The sequence below is a fragment of the Pteronotus mesoamericanus genome, unplaced genomic scaffold (assembly GCF_021234165.1).
Source record: "Pteronotus mesoamericanus isolate MK-2021 breed Mesoamerican mustached bat unplaced genomic scaffold, CSHL_Meso_final contig_101, whole genome shotgun sequence".
In the NCBI taxonomy this organism is placed as follows: Eukaryota; Metazoa; Chordata; class Mammalia; order Chiroptera; family Mormoopidae; genus Pteronotus; species Pteronotus mesoamericanus.
The window spans coordinates 25,498,402-25,511,237 of NW_026555001.1; positions in this window are offsets into that span (position 1 = coordinate 25,498,402).

Consider the following 12,836-nt stretch of genomic DNA (forward strand, 5'->3'; position numbering starts at 1 on the left):
AGAGCAGAGGACCAGGAGTGTGCAGACAGCGGTCCGACTGCCCCTTGGGAAGCCTCCAGCCTTGCCTTGCCCTCGCCCTTCGTCTGTCCCCGGCAGTCCCCACCAGCGCCCCATCCACAGCCAGCCAGCCGGAGGCGGAGCGGCCACACCAGCAGGCCTCCCGCTCCCGCCCCAGGACAGGCCGCTGGTCACCTCGTCCAGCCCGCTGCACTTCCTTCACATGGCTGACCCTCCCTGTCCCGCTTGGTACCTCCGCTCACCTGGACCCTGGACATGACCTGACCGGGCCCCCGGTCTCTAGCCTCCGACCCGCAGCTCTGGGCCTCCCTCTGAGCTGCCAAGGTCCTCCTGTAAATTCTGAATCAGAGCGAGGCCCTCTCACACTGGAAATTGGAGATTTCCAATCGGAAATTGAAACAGCTACCCAGCGCCCTGGGGAACTCTGCCCACAAAAATCCAAGGCCCTTGGCCCCTCTGGGTAGAGGCATGTGCTGTAAATAATAAAATGACAAGCACAATAGGACCAACAATTTCATGTTTTTGAAACAGGGCTGTGTCATATTTATTATTTACAGACAATGAAGTAGAAAAACTTATTTTTCCCTGAAAAAAAATAATGTCATCATGAACATTATTTTTGCTGGTATACTTTACAATCACAGGAAAATTTTGCTACAACTATTGGTAAGTAGAGGATAATTCGAAAACCGAATTGTCCACACAATGGCTTTATTATTGTCTCTTTTTAAAGAGCATGAATTTGAAGACAGACAGGTTTGAGTTTCCTTCCAATTCTGATAACTTTCTAGATCTTTGACCTCGGGAAACTTAGTTAACTTCCTGAACTTCACCTTTCTCCTTTGTGAACTGGATATACGACCTACCTTAGAGAAACCTTTTCAAAGCAAAAAGTTATGTGAGGTGAGTTACACTTTTCCTACATTCAAAAAGGGAAGACAATGTCATTTATTGTAATGGGGACTGATGTTGTCATTGTCATTTTACCTCCTGCCACAAAAGCATCACCTAAATCCCACATCGCACCTTTCTGCGGTGACGCTGTCTGTGGCAACTGTAGAAATAAAACAGAGTTGAATGAAATACCGACATAATAAACGAATTTTTAAAATTCCAGTTTTAAAAGAAAATCTGTGCCCTAGCCTATCGTCCTCATTGCAAGTAATTGTAGAAATTCCAAATTTGCTTGTGCAAGTACAGCATTTAGATGGCCCACTGGAGATGAATGTGATGGGACTGGATCTGTATTTAATGACGCTTGGACTCAGAATGAAGACTGTAACTGTTGCATAGGAAACTTAATAGCGGTCAGGATGGACGTTCGTTCTTAAGTCCTTCATTTCCCTACATGTTGGACAAAGACCAGTTGAAACTCATCCTAATCCTGCCCTATTCCACTCCAGTTAATTCAGCAAGCAGGGCAGAATGGGATTTTTTAAGTATCAGCCACAGGAAGAACTGAGTAGTATTAGCACGATCTACGCGAGGAACCCTGCGAGCGTGCTGGTGGTCTTCTCAGCCAGTCACAGCACTTTACCATTTTAAAGTAATCGGCCCATTTTCCGCCCACCCCCACACGTACACTACCAGGGCCCAGCGTGAGCTGAGGCAGAAGAAGGGTTGCACGTTCAGCTGATTGGCTACTGCACACATGTGACCGTCACACTCGAGGTCTGAGCGGTGCCGGATGCGACCCACCCTTGGGACAGCAGCCAGGAGGGCAGAATGAGGAAACTTAATAACAACCTGTTCGCGCAGCTCACGGGGCTGCCGGGGACGGAGACCTCACGCGTGTCAGCACGATTACCGACCTTCCCACGCGTCCGAAAATAACAGGCTGTGACAGAGACACACGGCCATGTTGTCATCTCATCTGCACCGTGATTTGACATCCTGGTTATGAATGCGAAATTGAATTAGAGGAAGGAATCGCACGGTCATCCCCCAGCCTGGCTTCCCAGTTCCTGTCAGCCACGGGGGTGCGAGCCCCACGGTCACTCCGGTAGCCCAGCGACCCCGCACCCAGCCCAGCCCCGGCTCCACCCTCCCAAGCTGACAAAGCTGGGGCAGTTGTACAATAGCTCCTCGGCTGCTGACTCAAGGTGCTTAGGAGAAATGTAGAAGCTAGAAAGAATGACGTGCTCGCCCCAGGCGCGCCTCAGGCCCGTCCTCCAGCAGGACCTTGGTCTGTCCTGTCGCCCAGTCCTGTCCCCTCAATCCCTTAACGCCACCCTCCGCGAGCCCCATGGCCTTGGTCCGCTCCGGCTCCGGTCCTGAATCCTGGTCTCTCCATTTCTAATTTCAGGGTTAGGAAGAGCAGCTGGACTAGATTAGAATTGCCTGGGAAATACAAATTCGTTTAAAATTTATACTCAATTCCTCTCCTGAACTGGAATCCTCAGGGGGCGAACCCAGGAATACGTATTTTTAACCAGTTCTCCATCTGGCAAGAGAACGAGCTCTGTACTAGTCACAGATTAGAAGCCTAGAAAGGACCTGAGGTTCTTTAAAGCACCTTTCTAGTTCTGTGGCTTGTCAAGCTGTTCTGATCATAAAAATACACGTGGACCGCTTACCAGTTGCAGCCGACACTAGGTATTTACACACATGCCACCTCGATCCTTACAATAACCCCCCTGAGAATCCGTTAGAGATCCTCTCCCCCTGCCCCTCAGGTCTCACTTTAAACATCACTTCAGGAGGCTCATACACTCCAGACAGCACCCACCTCCAACCAGAGAACGTCCTCATGACCCCGACTCCTTCCACTCCCCAGTCACCCTACCAGCACATCGTCTGTAGGTCCCTCTTCCCTATGAAGCCAGGGGCCTTGCCTGCCTTGCTCACTGCTGTGTCTCCAGGCTGACACGTAATAAATGCTCAATAAATATTGGCTGAATAAACATATTACAGATAGGGAAACTGATTCTCAGGAAAGTCAAGTAACTAACTCAAGGTCATACGAACTTGGCCTTCGGGCTGTCTAATTCATGAGCTGCTGGTGGGTCGCCATTTCAAGTCCATAGGAAAGTTCCATCAGCTGTATGATTTGTTATACGTACACACAGGGGCCAACATCACCAACAACGGCAGGGAGGAGCGTTGGTTCTGTTGGTGGTATTGTGAAGTTTCACTTTCCCTTTTCATGTTGTTTGTGTAAAATGCACCCATCTGAAATAATTAGGGGGTAAAAATTAAATGAAATCAGACACAGAAGCAGCCTAACAAGTGCCCAGTGTAGAGTAAGCACTCAAAAAATGGGGCCCTTTGTGTTTTTTTCCTACTGAGAACCCCCAGTCAGTTCCATTCTTATTTCTCCACTAGACTTTTTCTCCAGCCTTCCTGCCTTCAGTTGTTCTTCTTGGTCAAAAGACAGTTTTAAAAATCTTTCATACGCAAAAGATATATGCGAGGTCTGTCCAGAAAAAGTTGAGCCATTGTTAATATAACAGGAATGGTTTGCACAACATCAATGAAACCTGGCAGCCAAAGAGAGTGGACTGGAATGCACATGTGTGAACAGTGATGACTTCACTGCACTAATCAGTGGGGGCGGTAGACGCCCTTCAGTGAGCATGTGCACTGTGTGGCCATCACATTCAAAATGACAGTGAGTAGAGAAATGAATCTGCATCAAATTTTGCATTAAGCTTGAACATTCCTCCACAGAAACTCTTCAGATGATTCAGAAGGCTGCAGCTATGGGTAACTGGTGGCTGACAACTTCATCAAAACAATATTTGTGCATCACATCTCATGCAGAGTGTTTTGGTGAAACATCAAATCACCCAGGTGACTCAGCTCCCTACAGCCAAGATTTGGTGTCCTGTGACTTCTGCCTTTTTCCAAAACTAAACTCACCTTTGAAAGGGAAAAGATTTCAGACTGTCAATGAGATTCAGGAAAATACAACAGAGCAGCTGAGGTCCCAAGGTGCTTACTTGGAAGGAGACTAAGGTGTCATTGTCCTGGGTACAATGTTTCTTGTATCTTGTATTTTCTTCAATAAATGTCTCCATTGTTCATATTATATGGCTGGGTACTTTCTGCACAGACCTCGTGGTCACATAGGAAAAAACCTGAATGGCCAAGAAACATATTAAAAGATCCTCAACCTTTAGTTATTAGGGAAATATAAATTTAAATCACAGAAAAATTCATTTTCACCTACAAGATTGGCAGACGTGTAAAAGTCAGATGAGAAAAGTGAAATGGGGACTCTTACTCATTACGGATGACTTAGAAAGTAGAGTCCACTATTGCCTAAAACAGTTAAAAGCCGATATGACCTACAACTCAGTCATTCCATTCCTAGTTATGTACTTCAGAGAAACTTTTGCCCATTTATTTCTGTAAGTATACTTATAGGTGCTTATTCCTTATGTCAGGAAACTAGAAATAACTCAAATACTGTACTAGAATAGCATCAGTCAATGCTAGAACATTGCAATGGGTAACTGTACCGAATGCAATGCGATATCAAAGCGCCAGGGGAATGAATGAACCATACGTACGTTCACCAACATAAATTCATCTACATCCACGCCATTCATCTAAATGATAATGTTGCCCAAAAGAAGTGGGCCATGAACTAAGGCAATCAGAATCGTTCAAATCGTTTAAAGCTCCATCAGGGACAAAGCGAAACAACTGTATCTCATCTAGGGCTATTTACAAAGGTGAGCCACTATTAAGAAAACAAGAAAGTGATTAACACAGGATTGTGACTTCCTGGGGGTTGAGGGAGGAGGGCAGAGCTGAGAGTGAACAGAAGAAACAGCAAATCTGAGCGGGGCCAGGATGGACAGAAGATTTCTCAGGTCCTGGGCACGCCCTGTCTCCCAACCTGAGTGGTGGGTACATGGTCTCCAATGTATTATCATTAACTAATCTTCATCTATATTTTTAAGACTTTTTAGTATATAGTACATATTTCACAGACAAATAAAATCCCCCTCTAAATAAACAAATAAATTGAAAAAAGTTTTAAACTCCACGAAAGTTCTGATGTACCGCAAGGGCGAGGTGAGCTCTGTTGGTTACCCATTGAACGAGTGCTTTCTGAACGCCAGCTCTTTGCCAGGTGTTGTGTTGTGTGATAGGGAGACAAATACAAACAAGATGGGTGTGTGTCTTCAGAGAGGGCCTGGGCATCGGAAGGGGTGATACCTATGTAAGTGTATCCTCAGGAGAGAGAATAAGCTAGAAGGTTGGTGAAGATGAGCCATCGATTATGGTTTAGGGAAAAAACAACCTGGCATCATGGTGCTGTATCCTTTGACCAATGGGCCAGGTGAGGACTGGATGGTTTGCAGTGAGCAGAGACCAGAGACAGGCAGCAGAAGTCTAGAAACACTAGAGGAAGAGCTCACCGAAAAAGTTATCAATAGTTAATAATTATCAATTATCCTGACCCAGGACAGTGAATTCAGGACAGAACAACAGAGGGTGTTGATTCAGAAGAATGAAGCTCAAAACCTGGACCCTGACAACTTGGGTTTGAACCTCACTTTCTCTGGTTCTGCGACACCAGGCCGTCCCCTCGACCTCCCTGTGCCTCCGTGTGGCTCGCCTATGTAACGGCATGTCAACAGTGACCCCCGCCCTAGTTGTTTCACAAAGTCATCAGGGTAGATATCATACAGGTGGGAGCTTTTATGATTGTCATAAGGAGACCATTTGGTGAGAGCAGGAAACACAAGGGATCAGAAGAAGTGGTCACTGAAATAAGTAAATAAAATCAGAAAATCAAATACATGAACATTTCCCTGCTTCACGCACTGTTTGGGCCTCTTCAATGATTCTAAGACTGTGCTGTTAAAACCCACCTCAGTGTCTTGGTAGAAATGATTCTGCAAGGGATACACAGAACTCTATCAGATAAAATGACTACCAACCGTACCACACACTTCTTCCTAAAAGCAATCCCAGAAACAAACTCTCCTCTAGCCAAAACTTAAAGTGGGAGAGGGGGAGGGGCAGGGGGAGGGGATAGTACTTATAATGAGTGTCTTCTCTGTGTCTGGTATTTTGTTAAAGGTTTATACACACATGTCCTCATTTAGTCCTCACAACAGCTCTGCAGAATAAGTATAATTTCCTAATTGAATAGATGAGAAAATTGAGGCTCTTCAGATGCTAAGAAAGCTTCCTGAAAGTCCATGGTTAGATGAGTCAATGCCGAGATTCAAGTCTCGGTCTGAGCCCGAGCCAGTGTGCTCCTGCCCGGCACCGCCGCCCCCGCCGACCCTGAAGGAGCCCGAACGCGAAGGAGCCGAGACCGGAGGATTCCAAGCCCCGCCCACATTGTAGTCATTTACAGTTTCGTCCTCAATTCTTCCATGTGCAGGAGGAAAGTCTTGCATGTAATTAACTTAAGGATGAGTTTTCCATAAATTATACTTCAATCTGGTTCAATATATGAATAATTAAGTTTAAAACAGAAAGACTAATGAATTTAATGGTTACCAAATTACTTGATTTCGAAAATCATTGATTTTCTCATTTGCCTGCTAAAATTAATTGAACTCATTTACATACACAGATTACAGTTGCTTATCTTTGAGAATACTTATCTTCCAAGTTTTCCCACCAAAGTTTCAAATTCCATTTGCAAAAAATGCAATTCTATTTCAATTATGCTCATTTATATGGGAGCCAAAGCCTATTGCTCTTCTAATTAACACTATTCTGAATGTTCCTTTTATTTGAATACAATACCCTTGTAACTTAAAGAATACATTTTTAACCCTGCCAAGCCACTCTAAAAGTGCAGATGGAAATGATCAGAGTCAAACAATTTCTGGTAAATAGCAGAAATAAAAGCAAATTGTCCTGTCACAAAACACACAGAAACTACCAAACACACTTCTAGCAATTTCTACAACACCATACCCTAAGATATTACGACCATGTGGTGCTGAATGTTTATATCTCACATGATGAGAGGGTATTTTCTGGGATAATTAATGGATGGGATAAACCCAACAGCATTTGCAAGAAATATAGAAATGCAAGGATCCAGTGACGAATCAGTCACTGGATTTACACAGAAGATGTAAAAATCTTCTAATTCACTGGTTTTCAACGTGTAGATTTTCAAAATGAAAATCTACAAATTAGCATTTGTTTTACAATAGAAACAGGCAGCAGAAGTCTAGAAACAATAGAGGAAGAGCTCACTGAAAAGTTATCAATAGTTAATAATTATCGATTATCCTGATCCAGGGGGTTGGGGGGAATATAAATTTAATAGAAAACATATAGAAAGATCAATTATTGTCTTGTGAAGCTTCTGTTTTAGTTTTATATTTTTATAAGTGGGTATGTAAATATGTGAAAGCAACTCTGTGTGTGTGTGTGTGTGTGTGTGTGTGTGTAAGGTATATGTGTAAGTGTGGCCTGGGTCATGGTCATGATAGAAAATATATTTCCCACTGAAGATCAAGGTCAAAAAGTTTGCAAATCATTCATCTAATCGATCCCCTTTGTCCAAAGAGTTTTGAAAAACTGACATTTCAAAGACAGTACATAATAGGCTTTGGCATCAGACAGCTTGCGTTCAAATCCTGACAAGTTACTTGCTCTCCCTAAATCTCAGGCTTCTCTTTTGTAAAATGGAAATGAAAATAGTAATGTCTCACACGCTTGTTTTTAAGAGTAAAAGGGATCAGGTGTGTAAAATGTTTAGCACAATGCCTGGCATACAATAAGATGTAAACATTGGCTGTCATTAATTCCTGGAACTGCTGAAGGTCTTCTTTGTCTCCAAATCAATTACCTGATTTCAGTTGTAGCATTTCCGCCGGCCACGCGAGTCTCCTAGTTACTGACCTTTTACTGTCCGTCCGTTCTCAGAGGCTCCTACAGTCAGCCAAGCGCCAAGGCCAGAGCTCCGGGTGCAACACCAGGCAAGGGAGGGCACCGCCTCCCGCTCGGTCCACACCCATAGTGACCCCCCCCCCACACACACACACACACACACTCAGCATTAGGAGAGAGGCGGGGGCACAGAAAGAAATGACCAGTTTCTGTGGACCCCAACCTCACATGACTTCCAAATACAAATGCAAACCCAAATGGGGAGATTCATCGTCACCTTAGAATTCTTCATGACTCCTTTTTCTACCACGCCTGCTTCCTTCATCGTGGTTTTCCCGGCATGGAGTGGGGAAAAGGACATTCTCAAAAGCAGATGAACGGAAAGATACTGAGCCCAAATACTCGCGAACCTGGGAATAAGGAGGGCAAGGGTGGCTAAAGCGGGGAAAATACATAGGGGATATGCAAAAGATTAGATCAAATACATCCGACGCTGAAAGGGACTTACAAGGCAAGTTGAGGTGTCCGGACTTCACAGGGCAATCATAAAAACCGCAACTGCTGCGATCCTACCCAGCCTTGTGCCCCGTAGCGCAGGCTACCTGGTTAGCCCCATTTTCCCACAGGAAACGTGAACTTCAAAAGGCAGAGAACCTTGCAGTAAGTGGTGAAGCTGAGAACTACAGCCCAGCTCTTGAACCCCAGGGCCCATCTCTGCAGGCTCCAGCGCCTTCCGTGGGTCCAACGAAGCCAGCAGAGACCTCTAAGCGGGAGGCTGACGTGAGGAGACCAGTGTTTCCTCTGCTCTTCCTGTAAACTGAGGAGAGCGGGCCGAAGCAGGGAGAGTGGGAGTCAGGGAGATCCCTAGGAAGCGGCTAGTTAACGTCTGAAAGGCATGGTAATGGGGAGCAGGTTGGGAGCTGAGACACACTTGAGAGATCAGATTGCTAATATTTGGTGGCTGTGTAAACGGGAGGCCTCTGGCTGTGATGTGCCAGCCAGAGGCCAAGGCCAGCTCTCGGGTGTCCGAGTGGGCGGGGCTGACAGCCTGAAATCCTAAACGCAGCAGGAGAGGGGCCCCGAGGCCTGATGAGGAGTTAGGCTTGGGGCACGTTCACTGACTAGCCAGGGAAGACAAAGCCAATTTGCATACAAAGAGGAGACAGAGCCCGGGAGGGCGCAGGGCTGGAGCCAGACTGCCTGGCTGGGAATCTTCATTCTGACACTTAAAAGCTGCCTGTTGGAGGGCAAGTCAGTTAATATATGCAAAATGCCGCCTGACACAGAGAAAGGACTCGGGAAGTGTGAGCTATTACAATGATTATGTAACGAAATGCAATAAAAATAGGAAGAGGCAGCGAGCGCCTCCCTCGCACCCCTTCCCTGTCTGCATCTTAGAAACCACTTCGAGATGGATTAGGAATAGCAGAGGTGCCAAAGCGAAGTGGAGAAGAAGCTACCAAAAATGGGTCCCTTCTCCTTTGTTGCCGAGGTCAGCCTCCAATTTCATCCTTTGCTCTTTCCTTATTCTGCTGGGTTGCGTGAGTGTCCCCCACTTGATTTTGAAACGAATGCCTTTAAGGGGCCTTGTAGCTGTGAATCGGCCGGCGCACCCTCTTCAGGGGGAGCACAGCGTTCTCTCAACTCCCACAAAGTGGCGACGGCGGCGGGAGGCGGGGAGAATTACTGTTGATTACACTGTGGACCTGTAAGGTCGGTAGGAAGGTAAGGAAACTGAGGATCAGGAAGATTCAATAACCTTCTGTGGCTGTAGGAAGTGAGCTGGATATTAATAAAGGAAAGAGAGAGAAGGGAATTCCTCACTGAGTTTAATAAACTGGGGAGCAGAAGCCTGTTTGCTTCACCAGGAAGATAGAGCTTCACACCCCAGGGGGCTCCTCCAAGGGGATTCACACTCCTCCCTTCCCCCCTCCAGTCCCGGATTGTTGGGGGCGCAGGGGGAGGAGCTGGACCCTCTAGGCCTGTCAACCTGGCCTGTCATTCTAGCCCGGGGAAAGAAGGGACCGGTTGGGAGGTGGCCCTAACAAAAGCCCACAAAAGCTTGAGAAGTTGATTTGCTCTTTTGGAAAAGCGCCTGGTCTGCCCCAAACCCATGTAATCCCCGGGGAACAAAGGAGCGCACTTGCGCGCTCGCTCTCGCCCACCTGGTATCACCCCTGCCCATGCATTCCCTCAGGGCCCCAGAGTTCGCCCGCGTTGTGGACCTCAGCTTCACCATCTACTAAAAGTTTCTCAGCCTCTTGAATCTTCACTTTTCCCCCAGGAAGAGTGTGCGAGTCTAGCAGCTACCGGGGCCCACAGCAGATGGCGTGAGCCCCGAAGGACTGACTGAGCTTTCATAGGAAGCAGAAACTCAGGACACTGGCTTTTGTTTGGCCTTGCTGAGGACACGGCTGGGCGTCTTCCATGGCCGATGGAGGGAGACGGGACACTGGAAACCCAGGGGCAGATTTCCACCCAAATAACCCATCTTGCCACCCGACCATCTCCCATGTGTGGGTCCTTGGTGTGCTTTCCTCGCCATCCCTGAAAGAGCCTGATCTCCACGCATAGCACTTCCACTTGGCACAGCTGGAAGTCCAGCCGGGTCAGAATCTGGCTGAGCAGGGTTCTAACCTGGGTCGCCTGGGTCCAGCGCTCCTCCCATCCCACCACTCCCGTGGCTCGTCACCACGGTCTGTCGCCAGGGGCAAGGCCAGACCCAGAGAGCTGGTCAAGCTGTCCCAAAGTGCTGCGTCCCATTTCCAGGACTTTCCACTGAAAGACGACGCTTACTGAAGGGGAAGAGACCCAACAGGTCAGGACGCTGGTCTCCTCGCGCCCGCGACCGCTAAGCTGTGGAAGGAGCACGTCGGCTGCCCGCTACGCCTGCTGAGCTCCCTCCGTTCACACCACTAAGGTTTTCGGCGTCCGGCCCAGCAGTAAAGCACCTGAAAATCGTTTGCAAACTCAAATACAAACATGATATAGAAACAGCACGCCAATAAATGCAACCACCGAGATACACTGTCTATCTAGTTTAAAAAATGTAGATTGACTATTGATGAATTTAATCTGGTTTCCTTTCGCCTTGTTCCCTCGCAAGTTTCCTAGCGTCAGAGGGCTTCTGGTTCTCGTCATGTTTTGTAAGTTTTCCCAGGCCTGGGCCCGGGAGTGGCGCGCAGAGTGGCCTGGTGTCCATCCCCCGAGACCACACAGCGGCCCGCTCCCCTGCCCCGCGTCAGTCACGCCACGGCTCACATGCGCCCGCCCCGAGTCTGCCTCTCATCTGTCATCGTTCTCCGTCAGGCCGGGCGCTCACTGCCCACTGGGCTCCGGGCGCCCCGTGTGGGTCTGCCGAGCGCTGTATGAACGCCCTGAGCTTCTTTCCTGCTCTGTCACATCTGGGGAGAGCGCGGAGGTCTACCCGTTTCTTAATGAGACCAATTCTTTTCTTTTTTTTTATGGCTGAATATTTCCAGATTCCCCCTTCGAACAATGGAAGATTAACTTGCTTCAGAACAATGCGCCTTCCGAGACAATTAGAAAAGCTTGACAACTTATTTTTTTCAAATATCTATGTGAAGGTTGTAGAGGGCCACTAAGGAAGCACGAATTTTAAGGGCTTAGAAGCCTGAAACCAGGGAAGCCAGGGGAGGTGATGCAGCCTGGGGCACATCCCGAAGCTGGAGGCGGCCAGCTGAGAAGCTGGTCAGGGACTCCAGCGTCTCCCGGAGAGGGGCCCCGGGCACCCCGGCTTCCGCTAGAACCCCAGGAAGGTGACAGCCCAAGGACAAGAGTGGACAAAACCCACTACATGACAGTTACCCAAAAAATGCTTTAAAAATAAGGATATAGAAGGTTCAAAAATAATTTTTAAAAAATGGGAAAATATTGCATGCCAACACTAATCAAAGGAAAGATGGCTAGAGGAACTTACTTCACAACTGCGCAACAACTTCAGCTTGAAAGAAAAAAAAAATCCCTACAATAAAAAAACCCATTTCACCATGATTGATTGAAAGATCGACTCTACCAGAAAAAGATAAAAATTCAAAGTTTGAAATGACCTATGTCTGTCAGGATTCCCACAGAAGCGACAGACCACGCCAGACAGTGGAGCAGGGAAAACGTAACATGCAGAATTGTCAGTTGAGTCAAAAGGGGTTAACTCCTCCACGGGCTGACCAGGTAGAACCGCAGGGAAGAACGTGGAAGCGGAGAGGAAGGCCCTGCCGGGCTGCGGGGGAGCCCCTGTAAGCGCCGCAGGGACATCCCCACTTGCCGTGGTGACAGGTGGGCCAGACCCCCTCTCACTTCCGGGATTCACCAAGATGTAGGGTCTCCATCATAGGCCCTACCAAAACAATAATGTTATTGGTGATCAGACTAATTTTTCCTGCCAATTATTCCAGAATCCATAGTAGAAGATAGGCCATCTTTCCCTTTTAATGTTGTCACACTTCCTTTGTAACACTCCTGAGAAGATCCTTACAAAACAGAAGTACTCGGAGACCTCTTCCTCCCCCAAGCCATTTCCTTTTCCTTTTTGTTACTCATGGCCACCGAGAACTTCCTGGGCCTTCCTCCTCTCACACGGGACCTCGGGGAATGTCCCCGCAGTTCTCAGAAAGCTGGTCCCAGTGAAAGCCCCGTGCGAGAGGCCGGGGCCAGAGGAAGTGTGAGCACAACTTAGTAAGAGAGGACGCCAGACTGCCGGCAGCTTGGGAACGACTGCAGGAGAGGCCTGCGACGGGGGACTCGCCTGAGCTCCCGCGCCAGCTGCCCTGGCTGCGGCCGGCACTCTGGGCGCAGCGGCCGGTCTCACGCCGGCCTCCATGCCTTTCTGGCTGAGCTACTGTTTCCCTGTGGCGTTCAGCTCTGGGCTTGGTGGTTTTTGTGCAATTCTACTGAGCTTCCCTGAAACCATGGAAAATCTCCAGGGTTAGGCGAAGAGCCTAAAAGACTGACAAGATTTTCACGACACATGATCAGGG